The sequence below is a fragment of the Pseudoliparis swirei genome, chromosome 1 (genome assembly GCF_029220125.1).
Source record: "Pseudoliparis swirei isolate HS2019 ecotype Mariana Trench chromosome 1, NWPU_hadal_v1, whole genome shotgun sequence".
NCBI lineage: Eukaryota > Metazoa > Chordata > Actinopteri > Perciformes > Liparidae > Pseudoliparis > Pseudoliparis swirei.
This window is the reverse complement of record NC_079388.1, coordinates 6,190,699-6,207,150: the sequence shown is the minus strand read 5'-3', so window position 1 is coordinate 6,207,150 and position 16,452 is coordinate 6,190,699. Positions and strand designations below refer to the sequence as shown.

General features: G+C 44.8%; 1 long non-coding RNA gene across 1 annotated transcript; it reads left to right on the top strand.

Moving 5' to 3' along the window:
* Positions 1-2,528: 2,528 nt before the first annotated feature.
* LOC130193645 (uncharacterized) lies at positions 2,529-10,070 on the top strand. Its single transcript, XR_008831679.1, has 2 exons — positions 2,529-2,630; positions 9,942-10,070. It is a non-coding gene; the product is annotated as an uncharacterized LOC130193645 (long non-coding RNA).
* The last annotated feature ends 6,382 nt before the right edge of the window (positions 10,071-16,452 follow it).

The window sequence follows — 16,452 nt, the reverse complement described above, 5'->3', positions numbered from 1 at the left end:
TCGGGGGGGCAAAGAGGTCACGCAGGCCTCCGATAGCCAACTGCCCCCGAGGGTGGGACTGGGACGAGCAAGACGAGGCCGGAAAGTATTTATTGGGCCTTTATCGTCGGCACACAGAGACAGAGAAAGTGCCGCCGATAGCCGCTCTCGTAAAAGTCGGCTGAGGGAAACCCGGATGTGACAGGAAGGCTGGATTTCTTTTAGCTATTGCGGGAATTTGGTTACCGGGCGTGAGCCTGTACAAAGTAGTCAAGACGATAAATCATCGTCTGCACGGCTTATCCCCCACCCCTCTCTCTCTATATACTCTTTTTGGGGAATTCATAGAAAAGGGATCATAGAAGGGAATTGTAAATGGGTGCATTGGGAATAATGTGAGTTTAAATTCAACATTCAGAGACAGGTCTGTGATTTACGGTCATTTCTGAGCCGCGGGAAAGATTGCAAGGAGGATTTTGCTGTCATTTGTTTTTCATTCAGGTAAGAGGATGCACGGTTTTTGAATATTTTGCAGAGTTAGATACAAAGGTAAAAACATTGCTGAGTAACCATACTGACTATGTGGTGGAATGCCAAAAAGTGTGACAAACCTTGACAAATAAAAACTGCTTCCACAATTTCTTTAAGATGGACAGAATCTCTGTTGAGCATGTGATTATGGCTGTAAATGTAGGTCAAGTGTCTCTTTAAGAGTTACTAGAAAAGGATGTGAAGCATGACTGCCACCTGTTGGGCGGCTATAAGAAAGAAAGCCGGTAATAAAATATACAAAAAATCCCTGTGAAATAGCCCCTCTGCTTTTTCAACAAACACACACACACACCCCACTTCTCTCCAGGACAATATGACATCATCAACTCTTCATCTTCCTGTGATCAAAGGAAGCAACACACACACACACACACACACACACAAACAGCTGTGAACTGTCACAACTTAGGGAGTTAAGTCCCAGACACGCTGTCAAGGAGGGCTCATCACTCAGTAGCCTCGGGGCCAGGGGGGGGGGGGGGGGGGTAAATGTGCTGCTATATGGGCATCGACTGCTTGTGCAATGGTGTGTGTGTGTGAGTGTGTATGTGCAGCTGCATTGTTTTTTTCAGGGTTTCGCTTCATACACATGTGCCTTGTTTCATATTCAAAAACGTACCTGCATGCAAATTTTAATTATTTGTTTTTTGCACTTACAGTGCATGTTCAAAGTCCTCATATCCAACCACAGTTGTCCTGCCCGGAGTTGCAGCCTGCGAGTATCAGGGCGGTTTGTGCCGGCTCGGTATTCCAGTCCAGGGTTTGAAGTGGAAGAAAGTCTTTGAGGTCCAGGGGCCGACTCGCTGCTCTAATTTTAGCGTGTCTATATGCGCATGTGAAGAACTATTAGGAAACTAGTCCTACATGGTTCACCCAATAAGATTGTGAACAACTTAAAAATGACTTTTAATCTTCAACCTCTCATAACTGTTTTTTTTGTGTGGCCCCTGCAAACAGAACACCGACACTCATGTGCTCCTCGTCATCAGGGGGTTTCTGGGACCTTTCGACCCCCATAATTAAAACAATACGGAGGCTCGCTGGTCCGAACCCGGAAGGCAAACTGTTTGACTTCATCAACCTCGACCAAAGTAGAACAAACCAGATCCACGAACACCGTTCTCCCCTTTCAGAATAAAAGCCAGAGACAAATACAGTTTGACTGTTGACCAGACGGAACTCAAACTCACTCGCAGCATTTCTCCAGAAGGAAAGTCAATAAATCTGCTGCCATGCGCTGATCGGTGGAGCAGCTACTGACCTCCGGCTGACTGCCACACGCTGATCTGGGTCAATAGGACTCCGGTAGTTGGTTCTCCGAAATCTATTCCAGAATCAGGCTGATTGCCAAATATGTTACACACAAGGAAGTTGACTTGGTGAGCAGAAATAGGACACATGTACAATAAAACATGGCCGAAAGGCCAAATACTGGCCTGACGTGTCGTCTATGTGTCGCACTTTAAATGCTACATGTCTTGGTTTTAGTTAGAGGAGTCAAAACAATAGAAAACATATTGTATAATAATTCAGTCTTATTAATATTATTATTATTAAATATTGGAAATCCAACCCGTACAAACAACAGTTTTACACACACACACACACACACACACTATTACTGGTATCAGTTACCGATTTGTTGGTAAAATTCTAATCTTGTCGAAATCAAATCTTTCAACAGATATTCTTCAGAGATGTCGAGCGCCTGGTCTCGGATCAGTGGGTTCAGAACCGCTAATCCAAATCCAAGGTCAACACCAACGCACCACAGAATCCAGAGTCTGACCTCGGCCCGGCACACCGTCTTTGGATGCCCACGGACTGGAGACAAAGGGATTAGTGGTCACTGTTAAGTCCAGTTATAGACACACACAAACACACACACACACACACACACACCCTGAGGGAGAGGTCGGCCTCTGGTTTGTTTATGTCTCGTCGTCATGTGAGGCTGGTGGTGCTGGTGGTGTTGATGTTTCGCTGCCTGTGTCCTGTCTACCCTTCCATGCGAGGGGGAGCCGAGGCCCCAGGGGGTCCCTAAGTACCCCTCGGTGGGTTGTTGGACACGAAGCAGACTGCGAGTGGAGAACAAACAGGTACATGTGAGGACAGAGGGGGGGGGGGGGTCATTGTGTCGTCAGAGAGGTTTTGTCCATTATGCCCATTTGACCACTAGATGGCAGTAGAGTACTACCATAACACACCACGTGTGCTGCTCTGTGTGGGCAACAGGAGAGGGTGAAGGCACGCTGGTGCTGCCTGGAGTTATGTATTTAGAGACTTTATTGTGTGAAGCACTGCACGTGTTTGTATGAAAAGTACGAAACAAATAATGAACCACAACGGGAACGACTGCAAATTAGCACTCAGCTCGTCGAGAGTGTCGTCGATGTAGTTTCATCACGACGACGACGGCCCAAGATCAAGACACTACACACACACGTCATTGAGGATGGCGTGAGAAAAAGTTCCTCACGAGCCACTTAATAGACCCGAGGGCAGAACGTGTGTTCATCTTAAGTATTCACAACTTGAGAAAATGTAAAAAATGTAAAGGTGAACAACTTCATTTGTCCTCCGTGTCAAACTTTGTGAGAGTGTTAGAAGGTGGCGTGTATTATTAACCCGACGCTCAGGAGACGGGGGCCCTGGACCGAGGCGCCACATGGGACCACCGCCATCACGCAACACTCCAGTATTTGTATCCATGTTGGCTCTGTCCAAGTAGTAGTTGTAGTATCTGTATTGAATACAATATAATACATTATATAATACATTGTTTAATGTAATATAATACATTATATAATACATTGTTTAATGTAATATAATACATTATATAATACATTGTTTAATGTAATATAATACATTGTTATATTAGGGATACAAAGGTCACTTTAAATAGTTTAACTCCACTGGAGTCAAGAGCTGAGATGGCTGTTTGTTAGCGTTTTAAGTAGTTTAGCCGGCTTTCTACATCTTAGGAAGATTAAGATACTTCCTCCCTTACATGTGGAATAATTTGTCATGTCGGTCTCACGAAATGGTGTGTGAGTGACGTAGTGTGTGAGTGACGTGGTGAGTGATGTGGTGTGTGAGTGACATGGTGTGTGAGTGACGTGGTGTGTGAGTGACGTGGTGTGTGAGTGACGTGGTGTGTGTGTGTGACGTGGTGTGTGAGTGACGTGGTGTGTGAGTGACGTGGTGTGTGACGTGGTGTGTGATGTGGTGTGTGAGTGACGTAGTGTGTGAGTGACGTGTGTGACATGGTGTGTGAGTGGTGTGAGTGACATGGTGTGTGAGTGACGTGGTGTGTGAGTGACATGGTGTGTGTGTGACGTGGTGTGTGAGTGACGTGTGTGACATGGTGTGTGAGTGACGTGGTGTGTGAGTCATGTGGTGTGTGAGTGACGTGGTGAGTGACATGGTGTGTGAGTGACGTGGTGTGTGTGTGACGTGGTGTGTGTGTGTGATGTGGTGTGTGAGTGACGTGGTGTGTGAGTGACATGGTGTGTGTGTGACGTGGTGTGTGAGTGACGTGTGTGACATGGTGTGTGAGTGACGTGGTGTGTGTGTGATGTGTGTGTGACGTGGTGTGTGTGTGACGTGGTGTGTGAGTGACGTGGTGTGTGAGTGACGTGGTGTGTGAGTGACGTGGTGTGTGTGTGACGTGGTGTGTGTGACGTGGTGTGTGAGTGACGTGGTGTGTGACGTGGTGTGTGAGTGACGTGGTGTGTGAGTGACGTGGTGTGTGAGTGACGTGGTGTGTGAGTGACGTGGTGTGTGTGGTGTGTGTGTGTGACGTGGTGTGTGAGTGACGTGGTGAGTGAGTCACGTGGTGTGTGTGACGTGGTGTGTGTGTGACGTGGTGTGTGAGTGACGTGATGTGTGACGTGGTGTGTGAGTGTGACGTGGTGTGTGAGTGACGTGGTGAATGAGTCTCGTGGGGTGTGTGTGACGTGGTGTGTGGTGTGTGAGTGACGTGGTGTGTGACGTGGTGTGTGACGTGGTGTGTGAGTGACGTGGTGTGTGTGTGACGTGGTGTGTGAGTGACGTGGTGTGTGAGTGACGTGGTGAGTGAGTCACGTGGTGTGTGTGTGACGTGGTGTGTGAGTGACGTGGTGTGTGACGTGGTGTGTGAGTGACGTGGTGTGTGTGTGACGTGGTGTGTGAGTGACGTGGTGTGTGAGTGACGTGTGTGACATGGTGTGTGAGTGACATGGTGTGTGAGTGACGTGGTGTGTGAGTGACGTTGTGAGTGAGTGACGTGGTGTGTGTGTGGTGTGTGTGTGTGACGTGGTGTGTGACGTGGTGTGTGATGTGGTGTGTGAGTGACGTGGTGTGTGAGTGACGTGGTGTGTGAGTGACGTTGTGAGTGAGTGACGTGGTGTGGTGGCGTGGTGTGTGTGAGTGATGTGGTGTGTGTGTGGTGTGTGTGTGTGACGTGGTGTGTGACGTGGTGTGTGACGTGGTGTGTGATGTGGTGTGTGAGTGACGTAGTGTGTGAGTGACGTGTGTGACATGGTGTGTGAGTGACATGGTGTGTGAGTGACATGGTGTATGAGTCACGTGGTGTGTGAGTGACGTGGTGTGTGAGTGACGTGGTGTGTGAGTGACGTGGTGTGTGTGTGACGTGGTGTGTGAGTGACGTGGTGTGTGAGTGACGTGGTGTGTATGTGACGTGGTGTGTGAGTGACGTGGTGTGTGTGTGACGTGGTGTGTGAGTGACATGGTGTGTGAGTGACGTGGTGTGTGTGACGTGGTCTGTGAGTGACATGGTGTGTGAGTGACGTATCTCCGCATCGGGAGATAAAGACACACACACACACACCATCACCTGGGCGACCACTGTTTCTCTCTGTGAACCCGAGCTCTGGTCGACCCATGAGCATCACGTGTGCCGATGTTCCTCTGGAGCCGGAGGGCCTCAGCGCTCGCTTTATAGGTTCTACTAAAAGTTTTTGACACAGATTATCAGATTTGACCTGCCAATCAGAACTATGATCCAACGCCAGCAGAGAAGTTAATACACACACACACACACACACACACACACACACACACGGACCTTCAACTTAATCAAGTCTGCCTGATCACATGGGAACAGGGAGGCTGCAGTGGCTGCCGTATAAACACGCGTGGTGCACATTCCTCCTCTGCCCACATCTCCACCTCCCGAAAACTTCTTTTTGTGTGGTTCTGGACCTGTGGTCCTGTGATGCTCTGCCAGCGCTGCCCGGGCCGCCGAGCGCGGCTCAAATATTTGAGCTCAGACGCAGCCAAGTTGACTTTGAGCTCGGAGCGCGGCGTTCCCAGAGCTTTGATAGGATGCCCGCACAGGCTCTTCTCTCTGAGCGCCTCTTGTGCCTCGCTCCAGTTTGTGTTTCCAGTGGGTTTAAAAAGGGGAAAAAAAGAGACGGGTCGGGCCGCGGGGCCGACGGCCACATGAGAGAGGACGGAGGTTTCCCATCCCTCCGTCTCGGACACCGGCTCGGCGGCTTCTGCTTCACCGAGTTGTTGACCGGCGGAGATCAAAGGCCGTCTGGTTGGTGGGCCCCGGGGGTCTGGTGGGGGGTAGAGGAGGTGGGTTTCCTCAAAGGTAAATGAATCTAAACCCGCGGTGCTAATTTACTTCCCATCAGAGTGATGAGGTTATTTCCTCATTAAAAACACCGATATAAATACGAGTAAACTGTCTTCATCCTAAAGGCAGCTCTGTTGCTCCAGTCCCTCCTGGAGAGGGATCCTCCTCTGTTGCTCTCCTGAAACGTTCTTCCCTTTTCTTTCCTGTGAAAGTTTTTTTTTCTATTTTTTGGGAGTTTTTCCTGATCCGATATAAGGTCAAAGGTCAGGGATGTCGTATGTGTACAGATTGTAAAGCCCTCTGAGGTAAATTTGTAATTTGTGATGATGGGATATACAAATGAACTGAATTGAATTGTGCAGCAGGTATAGGGGGTCGCGTGGTTCACGACGTTGGAGTGAATTAAAAAGTGTTGTTTCTGAATTTGTTGAATGCAACTCAAGAAGCCAGAAGACTGACAGTCCATGCAGCCCAGTGAGCAGCAGTTTAAAAGTCCACTGAGTTCAACACACTGAGAACCCTCCAACAGTTTGACATCAACATGGGGTGGGGGGGGGGGGCTCCACACTATACATAAAAGATGTCCCTCTGGTGAAAATCTGATGCTTTTTTGGGGTTCTTTGTTGCATTTTTTGTCCATTTTTTCCCTCGTCAGAAGAGTTGAGGCACATTATTTAGTTGCAGCCCCGAAAAGTGAATATTTCTCTTTGGGTGCCTCGCCTCTTACACGCCACATTAAAGGATTCACTTTCATAATGGCATGTTGTGATGCACGCTGCAGTGACAGGACCCCCCCCCCTTACTTGCTTAAACACTTATGAATAATTCCCATTCCAAGATGAGAGACAAATCTGGGTTTAATAAACGAAAAATATTCGGAGAGGAACAATGGTCCTCGGCTTTTCGGATGGCGGCCGGAATGGAAAGGCAAACACATTTTGACAGAATGACAAGAGAGGGGGGGGGGGTCTGAAAACCGTTAATAAGACGACAAAGAATTGGCAAGGACAAACAAATTGGTGACGCAAATTCTCCAGAACAATAATGACACCGAGAGGCTAAGAACATTCCTGTGATTAATATAAAAAGAAGGATTTATTTAACTAAATCCACCTTGACCCGAGCTGTTTCATGGAGAGAGTCATAAACTCTACTGATACAGCTGTATAGACACTACCGTTCAAAAGTTTGGGGTCACCCACCCAGACAGATTTGGGTTTTTACATGAAAACTCACTTTTATTCATCAAATGAATTGCAAAATGAATGGAAAATACAGTCAAGACATTGACAAGGTTAGAAATGATGAGTTTTATTTGAAGAGGGTTTTGAAGGGTTTTCTAAGGCGATAACAAAGTACCACTAGAACACTGGAGATGGGCCTCTATACACCTACGTAGAGACTTCATTAAACACCAGAGAATAGTCATTTACACATTAACAATGTAGAGAGTTTATTCATGATTAATTTAATGTTATCGTCATTGAAAGAAACAGTGCTTTACTTAAAAAAAAAGGACATTTCTAAGTGACCCCAAACTTTTGAACGATAGTGTATATATATATATATATATATATATGTATGTATGTATGTATATGTGTGTTTTTCTTCTTTTTTGTGTCCATCTGTTATCTCCCTACTCTGGTCGGTAAATTAAGAATTTGCCATCGCATCAAACCATCCGAACAGATCTGATCACCGATCTATTTCTGCGGTGGAAATCGCCAAATGCGCATCACATCGATGTTGTCATTGACCTTGAATGACCCTGACGTCGACCGAGAAACTCGCCGTTCGAAGAGATTCAGTCGCTTTGGCCTCATACACAAACAGCGTGACGAAATGTGCCCGCCTTGTATCTCGACGTAGCCTCAGTAATGTGTTACGGCCGCTGATCTTCCGAAGCTTCTAATAACGCTGGTATTCAGAAAATCGATCAGCACACACGCATTATGGCTTTGTAAAAAAACTAAACACCTTGGATATGCATCATTCTGCTGAAAGGGTTCACCTCAGGGCATTGTGACTCATTCCATCAATTTAGGGCAATTTCCTCCAAGACAGACAACGGTGGATGAACTCATAGCAGCGTCAGCACCTGATTCGTCAATGCCAGCGCCTGACAGACTCAGCGTAGGGTTTCCTTTCCCCTCTCGACACTTTGACTGACATTAACAAAGTTTCATCGATTACATGTTCATAAAACCTCACAACTCACCGCTCCAACCAATACTCGATTACTCACCTTCCTATAATGCAGCCCCCACACACAGCCCCACACACACAGCCACACGCACACACACACACACACACACACACACTGCTTTGTCCAGTTCCATGTCAGTTGGTGTGTAATTCTAGGGAGCTTAATTTTAAATTAAGTATTGCATAATAAGGATGCAAGGGCCAGATGTTAGTGTGGTATTTAATGCAATCAGAGAGAGAATGGTTATTTACACAGTATACTGAATGTTTTCGACCCGATTGAATGTCCCACAGCGATAAACCGCTTTTGATCTCATGAACCCATCGACCACCAGCTCTTATAGCAGCAACACGTTTACTCTTTTTCTTTGAGTTCACTCTTCACTATTAGATAAACAACACCGTTCATTGGCATCCTCATAATGCAACACGTTTACTCAAGCAGTTTTTATACGCAAACCCCTGCCCCTCCGCTAGGGGGGGGGGGGCATCTTGGGGGAGGGGTCATGTAACAGAGATGACATATTCAGTATGGATTGAAAACCATGAACCCAGATTCATAAACTAAGCAGTCCGTACACTTTTAAGTACATTTTACTTATTTCGAAAGGGCACTCGAGATGCACTGTTCATTCATAAACAATAAAGAACGAATATGGCATTAAAACATGTCACTCCACGGCCACATGGCCTAAACAAATAGGGGGTCAGCATCTCACCTCTACTACACTACTGGGTCATTACAATCTAAAGTCACAGTCCACAGGTATTCCATTGGACATGTTTAACATGTTTTCTGTCTAGCTTAGCAGGAGTCAGTTATGTTGCAATGGGAGAGGCAGCGAGACACCGGCAGGCACCAAAGCACAGTAACGGCTGTACTGCAGGCGCGTGCACAGACAGGTCGGGGGGCAGGGGGTCAAACCCCAAAAAAGGGCATCCATCGCCAAAATAATGTCTCTATTGATCGCTGTAACTTCAAGTTAACAATTAATTGGTTGCTACGCAACACCTGAAACACATTGTGTCGTGAGAAGATGCGAGAGCTGAACAAAATTACATGATTTTTATTCACAATTCCAATTTATTTTTATTTATAAAATGATATAGGAGCGAAAAATGGCATATAATAAACGCGCGAGGAGGAGGAGGAGGGAGGGGCGCGGCGGGGGCTTGTGAGCGCCGCGGAGCATGTCGGGGGGGAAGAATTCTCACAAGAACTCGAATAAATTCTCCGTCAGATATCAAAACAAATTTGGGGGGAATTGATTACGGAGATTACTTTTTATTCTTAAATACTTTTTTATGAATACAGAATTTGGCTTCAACAGAAAAGGCATTTTTCTCATCCAGGGCAAAAGGGCCGGTGCTTGAGCACCACTAGGGGTCTATCTGGGCCTGCTGTACTGTATCCCTTCACTTTTTATAAATAATCTTTAAAAAAAAGATCCTTTGCATCGGTTGAAGTCGGGGTCCAGACTTTTCCAACACCAAACTTCCAATTCCTCACATTCGGCTGTAAAAAAAAACCGAATTCGAAAAGCGTCTCATCTCCTGCGAGACAAGCTCTTCCTCACGAGAAAAAGCTCATCTTTTTTCTCTCCATTTTCCCCGCCTGCAGAAATGTTCTCCATGACCAGACCGGACACGACACAAGGCGAGACGACCTGACCAAAGAAAACGGAGGAAGAAAAAGCACACACAATAAACAAGTATACTTCTTGTGTGCAGACACAGAGGAGGCCAGGTTGATCTGACATCAAATATGTTGTGTGAATGTCATGTGTGGCCCATTGCACACACACACACACACACACACACACACACACACACACACACACACACACACACACACACACACCACATTATCATTCAAGAAGAACATCCTTTTGAGTGAATCAAAAGCTCTTTGGCCCTTTTCATCAGGTTTGTCTTTACAAACAAGTATGAGCAGCACTCACATGCACACACACACACACACACACTGAAGTAGGACTTCTGACAAGCACATCCCTCTGCTCTTGTTAAAAATGCATGAGTTCTGGCATCCCATTTGGATAGTGGAAAGAGAGTGGCAAGGCAGCGGTGGGTCGGGGGTGCAGTGACATCCTCGAATAAATGTCGGTCTCAAAAGACTTCTTAAATAGTTCTGAGGGGGACGGAATTAACTCAGTCACGGAGGCCGTAGGACCTCAGCGGCCTATTTTAAAAAAAGGGGGAGAACGGAAAAGGAGAGGCAGTTATCATTAACGAGCGCATCAGGTGGGGAACGCCGCTCATCAGCAACCGCCGTGGAGACTGGTGGGCGTCGTCAGGGAGTTGCGAAAAGAAAGGTGGCCAATCAGGATGGAGAGCTGCATTCTGGGACGGGGAAGGATCGAGGATCTGTTCATTAAAAGGTGGAGGAGATTTCATGCCGAGCACCTCAAATTAACCCCCGAAAAAGGAATCCGTGGTTACATTTCAGCGACGTGATTTAAGTGGCCGCTGACTCTCTTGGTTAAACATTGTAAAAAAAAAACATAATCACAAAATGACTACAGGATAATATTATTATTATTTATTTTATTCATTATTATTTAATATTTTTTATTATGGTTAAAAATGGTCTGCAATGCAAATGTTGTGTAGTTTACAAAACAGTCATGCAGTACAATGAAGAGCATATTATATTGTTCTGTTTGACACCATGGAGACACGATTAAAATATGTAAGCATTAAGTCAGGGGATTATGTCAAAAAGAAAGCAAAGTTCATTACTTCTATATCTATTCTAATAATATAGCTACTTAAGTCCAGTACTTTGTATCTTAAATGCGCACACAGTTATTCATATATCTCTTAATTTAACTCTCAGAGCGCCACATTGATGCGTATTAGATTCGACATATATGAAACATCCTTCTGAGGGAGCATGCCTCCAGTTCACAATGTTGCCAGGTCCACCCACCACAGCCTCACAAAAAACCTGTGGTAAATATGCACTGCGGGGGGTCAAATTCTCATCAGACTCACTGAATGTTTGATCTCCTCATCACGGCAGTCTGAGAAAACATCTGCTTCAAAAGATGTTTCCCCAAACATCTGTTGGAAACGTGGCGGTCCGTGTTACATTCAAGTCAATGCACTAAAATAAACACATATGGACGAGACCATAGCTTTAGATGATGTGTGTCTTCACTATGATTAAACATTGAAAATGTATTAATGTGAAAATAGACCACAATTCATTTATTTCTGTTTAATATTTTCAAAAAAACTAAAGTTCCCGGATGCTCTATGGAATTCCCGGTTTCTAAGAGTTGACGTCTTTAATAAATCTGAATGAACTCAAACGGGGCCCAGAAGTCAGAAAACACAGATGAATGGCGTCTTTGACAAGAAGAATAAAGAATACCACGTGCTTAAGACCTGTTAGGTTGTAATCGTTTATTTTGATTCTGCACATGTACATAGAGGAAGTCTTATGCTTTAAATTAATACATATAGAAAGATATTATAATAGGAAATATTAGAGAGAATATTATTATGACTATTATGAATTTTTTGTGAAGCATAAGGGAAAGACACTGTTTACTGTATTGACTGTATGTGATGATTACATGTGAATGGCAAGAGGTTCTGTTTACATGTTGCATGGGGATGAATGTTAGTTAGTATTTCAGAAATGTCGAAGCCGGTTGAACCCGTGACATTATTCTAATCCGGAAAGTAACATACTAGACTTTTATTGTGAAGGAATTTTTGTTGTAGTCTGACCGTAAATCACGTTGTGACCCGGGGTCGTGACGTTTGACGTTTAAAAGCAGACTTTTAGCCAACGAGATTGTTTGTTAAACTTGATCGATCGCATTCCGGTCCTGATTTCCATCGGGCGCGAGACGTCCGGCATAAACTGCTCTTTAGACCCCTGAAGTGAACAAAAAGATCTGAAATGCCAAAAGAGTCACAAGGACGGCTTTAATCACGTCACCGCTCAACAAAGCAATCAGACGGCAGCTTTCTGATCCCTTCACTCGTACGGCAGACACAACGGTACTTCAAAGCCGCTGATGGGAGCGGCGCGCCTGATGTTTTTTGGCCTTCTCGATCTGTTTGCGGTTTCTTCTCTCGGGCTTTTCAATGAGCCTCAAAATCACAGAGCGGTTGAACCCGAGAGCCAGGAGGGCGTACGAGTCGTCACGGTGTTCACAGCCGGCCGCCTCCCCCACTGACGGTCTTTCTGAGGATGTGAGTGGGTCTCCCTTTTTGAAAAGCTCATTGCTGAAACCCCCCCCCCCGGCATTTTGGCTAATAGATCTGATCGGATACCCAGCGGCGGCGGCAAAAAAATACACGCCGCGGGACCACGCCTCGGTTTGCACAGACTTTTTTCCGAGCAAGTTTCTTTCTTCATCGGTTGCCACGGTAACCCCCAGGGCTGGAAGAAGAAAAACATCCCATTTGCTGTCTACACAGCAGAGAGAGAGAGAGAGAGAGACTAAGTATTCCATGATCTAGGACTAGGTAGTCGTGTCGGGCGGCGTGTGAATGAGCTCGTTCTCAGCGCCAGGAGCCACACACGGAGGTCAACGTGACGTACTGCGGAGCGCGCCGCGAATGAAACGTCCATGAGACGCATTGTGGCGGTGTTTTTTTGTTTTTGTGGTTGAGTCTTGAATTTCTAAATGGTGTATCGGTCACAAAAGGCTCAGTCAGCAGATCCTTTAAGTAGAAGTACAAGTAGCACTATGTAATAACGCTTTGTTGACATGTCAATGCAAGACTTTGAATAAAAGTACCATACGGAAGGAAGTATTAGGAGTAACTTACTAGTTCATGGCCCCTTTGAGTGATTTACTATTCTATATCATGAGAATATCATTACACACGGAATATTAACGATAATAATTTGTCATGGTGTCGTAGCCAGGGAGAGATTGGACCCAACTGCCAACAACGTTTCAACAGCAGATTTATTCCTCTCTAGAAAACAGGTCAGACATGAACTAGATATAACACCCACACACACTCAGCTGTACGAAGCCACACTGGGGAATGAGACCAACATGGTAAATACACAGGGAGGTGCAGGTGATTGGTCACAGGGGAACGAGACACAGGTGGACACAATGAGGGCGGGGCTAGCAATCACACAGGAGGAACCAATCAGGACCAGGGCAGACAACCACAGGGACAGGAAGTGCAGGGAAACAGAGGACACGAGAGACAAGGACTTCAAAATAAGACAGAAACTCCGGAGCATGACATCATTTGAATTTGGTTTTGTAAAGTAATGTCTGTCACAACTACCCAGAGCCAAAAGTGGCACCTTTCCAATGCGTGTGTTATACAAACCTCAACATTAAAAAAAGGTATTACAAAAATTTAATTGTATTGATTTGAAACATTTAGCATATTTGGAAATGTGCTAAATCTGGATTAGAAATGGAAGGAAAGATGTATTTCTGTGAATTGCAGTGAGGTGGAAGTATAGGAAAATAGAAGACTAGAGGGCATGTTCCTCCAAGTTTGTACTGAAGTACAATATTTGTGTAAATTGTACATTGTGACCTCCCACCACTGGTCACCAGACACACTAAATACGCCTGAATGTCCCTCAGCAATCTACCAATAGACTGATAATTTAACTTTGCAGCAAATTGGAAGTAATGAATCCTACATTCATATGCAATGAATCCTACATTCATATGCAATGAATCCTACATTCATATGCAATTAATCCAACATTCATATGCAATGAATCCTACATTCATATGCAATGAATCCTACATTCAAATGCAATTAATCCTACATTCATATGCAATTAATCCAAATATTCATATGCAATGAATACAAAAAATAAAAAACAGGGACGACGACGCGAGTTAACGTTTCCCATGAATTCCAAATGAGGGAGAGGCTCACATGATTATTCCTGCCTCGTATCACATGAATTCTCTTGAAAAGAGTGTTACGGGAGGTGCAGAATCAATAAAAAAAAGAGGAAGAAGAGAATGAAATGTGGACGAAGGGCTCAGGATGCCTCCACTCTTATATCACAACGCAGTGTGAGTATTGTCTGTATATTCCACCATCAACAGCTTTTCATGATTAAACTTTCCCGGTCCTCCTCAACTCTTGATTTCACGGGGCTTCGTCTTGTTCAAACACAAACACGTTTCTTCGACTTAAACTTCTGGCATTGTGTCAAACAAGGCGTACGCATATTATATTTTACGACGCGGTTCAAGATGAAATAAATCTTAATTCTCTGTCATTATTTACCATTCCAAGATGCAACATTGCGACGGGCTATTACTTGATACCAAGGGTTGATTGAGGGTTTTATGCCAGATAACATGTCTTTTTTTAAAAATAGTGACAGCATTCACTTTTCTCACATTATTCAAGCTTATATAAGAGAAACTGAAACTGGGCACTTCGCAGATGATGGAAATCAGGCTCCGGATGCGCGTGAATTTAATGACAAGAAGTGTTAAACAATCAAGGCTCACGATCGTGGGTTTCGTGGTGATACGGGCTCAACAGGAACCAGCTCGAAGCACCCGGGTCAAGACGAAAGAGAACGATATTTCCCCAGTACAGAGTATTCAGTCAATCACTCACTCTCAAAGGTTTAGTTCAGCCTCTAACACCTTCCTGTTGGCTCAAAGTCCCGCTATCAAAATGGAGGGGTCAAATGTCATGAACCCCGGGTCAAAACGTCACTAGACAAGTATTTTCACAATAAAAGTCCTGTCTGTTATTGTCCGCATTAAAATCACGTCACGGGTTTCAACCGGCTTCGACAATTCTGAAATACTAAACATACAGTCACTCTCGTGCAACTTACATTAATTCTTGCCATTTACATTTGCATAGAGTAAACAGTACCCCTATGCTTCATAAAACATTAATATCAATATTCTCCCTAATATTTCCTATTATAATATCTTTCTATATGTATTAATTTAAAGCTCAAGACTACAGAATCAAAATGAACTATTACAACCTAACACTTTGCTGCTCTATTCAATGTCATCCCATCACACTTTGTCTCTTTAGCATCCTGCTATCCAAATGGACCCGCTTTTCTATTGGTTGGAGACCGATTGAAGAAACCTGAAACACAAGTTTCCAAAGTTGGGAAAGAAGTATTCTGCGGCGCATACTTGTTCTTTTCGAGCTGCCTGGTCAGACAACAGATGCCTTTCACGGGCCAGATCTTTTCCAGAGGCGGGTGAACTCAGGTCCTCTTGTCAAAACCCTGTTCAGGACTCCAGAATGCGACTCCACTCACACGAGTGCATGGGGATCATTGCATTTTCTTTTATAGAAGTACCATTTGTACATTTCACTTTTTTAAATAGACCAAGGGGACTAATTAGGAAGTCATAGAGAGTGAAGCCGTCACGAGGGCCTCGGTTTGGTCCGCACCAGGGTTTGATTGACAGCTCTCAGGCCGTGCTTTCCGTTTAAACCGAAGCAAAACAGGTGAGGTGTGAAAGCACCTTCATCTGGTGTTTATTAAATATCAATACGATATATTTCTGAAAAGTACACTGACACAACATCTGTACAATGGTTCAAGGTTTTTTTGATTTTTATGAACAATGTTCATTCTCTCTGGAAGTCCTTAAAATGTATACTGAGGATCGTTTACAAAAAGAGCTTCTGTTTCCACATCATTTTGCTGACTATAAAGTCAGATACCAGGCGATACATTTGGTACTCTTTCCACCCGTGATCAGCAATCTGAAGAAAATCACTTGGCCTAGGCTTCATGATCCTTCTGACGACTGCAACCTCCCGACCTCAATTACTGCTCTAAATCGTCAGTGCGAGACAAAAGAGTCGGGAGGGAACTAAGCTTTTCCTTTTTCTTTTCTTTGCAGACAAATAAATCAATAAAAAGTTGTAAAACGTTGAACTGGTGGACGTGTCTTTTTCCCGGACTAAGTGACTGTTCCTTCACTCATATTTATCGCATCCCTCGGCGCAGTGATTTAGGAGCCCGAGCCCCTTTAAGTCATCACATTCCTCACCACAGAACTGAGGCTAAATCATCGTGTCATACTCAGCGCTGCTTGGGTTACAGTGACTGGCTGCAGTGTGCTCACCCTGCCGCCTTCAGGGTCAGCGGAGACCGA